General features: G+C 34.9%; 1 long non-coding RNA gene across 1 annotated transcript; it reads left to right on the forward strand.

The window, feature by feature from the left end:
• Nucleotides 1–1,411: 1,411 nt before the first annotated feature.
• On the forward strand, nucleotides 1,412–2,941 carry LOC307057299. Its single transcript, XR_013811054.1, has 3 exons — nucleotides 1,412–1,482; nucleotides 2,503–2,610; nucleotides 2,888–2,941. It is a non-coding gene; the product is annotated as an uncharacterized lncRNA (long non-coding RNA).
• The last annotated feature ends 1,290 nt before the right edge of the window (nucleotides 2,942–4,231 follow it).

The raw sequence follows: 4,231 nt of genomic DNA on the forward strand, positions 1-4,231 counted from the left end.
CTATGGTAAGAGAGGCACTGTGTGTATGTAAACCTAGAAGATGCACCTAATTCAGACATTGGGGTTTAGAAAAAGTTTCCTGGACAAAATAGTATCTTTTATAAGATCTGAAGGAAGAATGATGGTAAGCGGGGAGGAGGGAAGGTAAGAAAATACTCCAGGAAATGGAAACAGCAAGTGCAAAGGCTTGCTGATCAAATTTAGGCACTGAAAAAAGTTTGGTAGGTCAGAAATGTGAAATACAGTTTGAGGAGGGTGAAGAAGAGGCTGGAGAATGACAGGGGCCTGATTGTGGAAAGTCTTAATTTGAGTCTAGTTTGTTCTTATTATTAGAGTAATGGGAAGCTAATGAAGGGCTTTTAAGTAGAGAGAAATACTATTAGATTTGGGTTTTAGGAAGATCATGCCACAATGAAGACAGTACATTTCAAGGGACAAGACTGGAGGCCTACTTGGTATAGTTACTGTCTTTATCAAACAGAGAAGTTTTAAATGACACATTTTCCTTTAGTTAAGAGCAAACTTTTAATGTAGTCATGACTGCATTAGTTTGAACCCACAGTTCCTGGTAGAGTGTGTTGTCTATATTATATGTTCAAGAAATATTTATTAAATTGAATTGAATTGGTTCTATTTAAAAGGTTAGTACTTCATTGCTTTTAATTTCACTTTCCTCTGTTAAGTTTTCACATTCCATTAGGAAATAAAAGACCTTTTGCTTGTATTTTATTGTTGCTAAAAGTAATATCTTTGTGAGATAATATTTTGAATTAACTCATTGCCAAAAATCAATCATTCAGGTATAATACACATTTTTCTGGAAAAATATTTCCATCCAATGTATATGATATCCCATTGTTTATAAAATTGTACACATTTTTCTTTCTTCAATATTATGGGCTTAGTCAGACTTCTAATAGTATGTTAGAAGAAATTAGGTATATGATCTGGAAAGATTTCTAATAAATACCTAAAGTTCAACTGAAAGTTTTTCATTAAAAAAAAATCTATTTTATAGGGAGTTCCTGGAGATCCCGGAGCAGTTGGCCCATTAGGACCTAGAGTAAGTATTTTCTTCTTCTTCATGATTAACTTTGTGTCCATTGGCTTCAGTTTGAAAAAGCATCTTTTATCTGAAACTGGGCTTTAATTGTTACAGTTTTTTACTTAATGAAAATCAATCTTATGAGAAATATTTTGTGCTGTGAAACTAGTATATGCTTACTTCAAGTTCATTTCTTATTAAATTAGAAAACTGAGTCTTCATAGTTGCTCATTTCTAAATTTTTCCCCAGTAGAAGTCATTTTTCACATTTCCAGGAACACTTTTAACCCATTTTCAGATCAAGCACTGAGACTGTTTGACATTCCTATGTTGTGTAGGGAGAACGAGGAAATCCAGGGGAAAGAGGAGAACCAGGAATAACCGGACTTCCTGGTGAGAAGGGAATGGCTGGAGGACATGGTCCTGATGGTCCAAAAGTAAGTATGGTAGTGAGCTCAGTAGTTTAAAATGGTCTAAAATTACTGCTCAATAAACACATAATGGTGCTAGGATTTATTATTATTTATTTGTCTTGTTTTTACAAAATATTTGATTATATAATTTCTTCAACAAATATTTAATGAGCACCTACTTGGCTTTTCTTTGGCACTAAAGTGTCAGCTAAAAAAGAATCTCTTCTTTGATGGGATTTTTGATCACTACATAAAGTAGTGATACATTCTCATATACAAACCTGTTTCTAATATTTATATAACTTTTATTAATGACTTCTATTAATAAGCAGAGGCAATAAATCAAAAATTGCATAATTTATTAGGATGTCTTCCTAATCATATGCTCCATTTTCCTTATCTCAGTTTCTACAGTTCTGCTTACTTAATATATGAAAGTATGTCATTTTTGAAATCCGAAAGTACAATACATTATAAGGCAAAAATCAGTACCATTTGCTTTTGGGTGCTGTTTTAAAATTGGTAGAAGACTGTGTGGCCAACTTCAGTTCAAACAACTGAAGTAGAATTTTTCATGATCATATAATATTAGATCCCTTATCACTTTCAAAAGCCAGAGTGATTGAAGAAGATCTGCTTCAATTTAATTACTGAATGAGCCTGAAAACCAGCTTCATATCATGGGTTCTTTAGAGAGAGAATGGAATGCTCTCTAAATGTGATTGTGATGTCTTCTTTTTTTATTAGAATTCCTATGATGTTGCCAATAAAAGAAAATAAAAAGGCAATTCTATCATTTTTATTTGAATTGGTACCCAATTTCTCCAAAGAGAATGTTGAAAACAAACCAACAATCAAAACAGCAAGATCTGATTTTTTAAAAAATGAACTCAGAGTCAATTTTCCCAAATGAAACATATAAGCACTAGGTTGAACCACATGAAATTGCCAAGATTCTACTATTTTTGATTTACCCAAACAGGAATTTCATATAGTTTCAACCTTAATATATAGGTGAGCTTACTTATTGTTGGTTCGTTTCAGGGCAGTCCAGGACCAACTGGAACCCCTGGAGATACAGGCCCACCAGGTCTTCAAGGTATGCCAGGAGAAAGAGGAATTGCAGGAACTCCTGGCCCCAAGGGTGACAGAGTAAGTTTGGTTTGTTTAGTTCATCCATTTACACTTTCTACTGATAACGATTTCCTGGGCAGACTTTTACTTCTACCACCCTAAGTCACAAGCCATTCATTCATTCATTCTTTCAGTATATGTATCCTTAGAAAATGTTTAGTCCCAGGCATTGGTCTAGGCTCAAGGGGATACAGCTGTGAACATTAGAGAGAAGTCCCTGCTCTCATGAAGCTTCCATGCAAGTGTAGGAAAAAGACAATTAAATGATTAAATGGTGTTTTGTATGTTTTCCCAGGGTGGCATAGGAGAGAAAGGTTCTGAAGGCACAGCTGGAAATGATGGAGCAAGAGTAAGTGAAATCATTCCTTTCAGCAGCTGGGCTAGGAATCAGCATCATCCCTATCATATGAATTTGCCTGAACTTTTAAAAATAACGTTCATGTTTCCATGGTTGTCAGGATTAGGAGAATTATGAGACCTGAGATTTGACACTCATGGACCACAGATATTCATTTTGCTTACCTTGAATTAGAACAAGCCAAAAAATAGTCATTATTGAGAGAATGAAGTAAGACACATTTTTATTGTGCATATCAGATTGGTGCTTTAAGTGGTGGGGCCCTCTTTATCTTTATTATCTTTTTTTTCATAGGCAATGTTTATTTTTATTAAAATGCTGCTCTAATGAGTTGCCTTAGACCTCATTCCAGTGCAAGCAAGTAGAGTTTTACAGAGTAGCCAAAGGTGTGAAAAATGTTTCTCAATATACTAGATGTTAGGGGTGAGAAAATTACTGCATGATGAATCATCATTAATGCTTTCATTGATAAAGAGGCTGAATAAGTGAAATGTAAAGAAGGATTGTTTAATATCCTTCCAGAAATTGACATTTAACAAACTTTATGTCCTTAAAAATAGAATGAATTTGGGCTTCCCTGGTGGCGCAGTGGTTGAGGGTCCGCCTGCCGATGCAGGGGACACGGGTTCGTGTCCCGGTCCAGGAAGATCCCACATGCCATGGAGCGGCTGGGCCCGTGAGCTATGGCCGCTGAGCCTGAGCGTCCAGAGCCTGTGCCCTGTAACGGGAGAGGCCACAACAGTGAAAGGCCCGCGTTCTGCAAAAAAAAAAAAAAAAAAAAAAAAAAAAGAGAGATGACACTGAACCATTGTTAATATTTTGAATCTGTCCATTGAGCAACTGTTAATACATTGATTATATTAACTTTTGATTAAAAAATAAAGTAAATTATAGAAAAGTTTTAGCCTTAGTGATAATTATCCCTTTTTTCTTTTTCTGGAAAGCTAATTAAGGGTGAAACACTTAGTTTAGCAAATTATGAACTCAAAATATCTCTTGCCTTTTAATTAAATCTAATATTTCATTTAATATTTCAAAAAGTGGTCTAAGTAAATCCGGCTTATTTTTTGTATTCCACATCATGGTTGGTCTGGAGTGCACGGTAAGTAGTGAAGTGCTGTTTGAAGGAGAGATGCATTGACAGTTTATTTTAAGGAGAAAGCTGAAATACATATCTATTGTTCTTTTGAACTATGAAAATGCAATGCAGTAGGATCAAGATTTAAGCAATGACTGCTTCATTTTTAGTGAGGGGAATACGTTATTTTAGGGAAGAAGCAG

The sequence above is a fragment of the Hyperoodon ampullatus genome (assembly GCF_949752795.1).
Source record: "Hyperoodon ampullatus genome assembly, chromosome: 8".
Classification (NCBI taxonomy): domain Eukaryota; kingdom Metazoa; phylum Chordata; class Mammalia; order Artiodactyla; family Ziphiidae; genus Hyperoodon; species Hyperoodon ampullatus.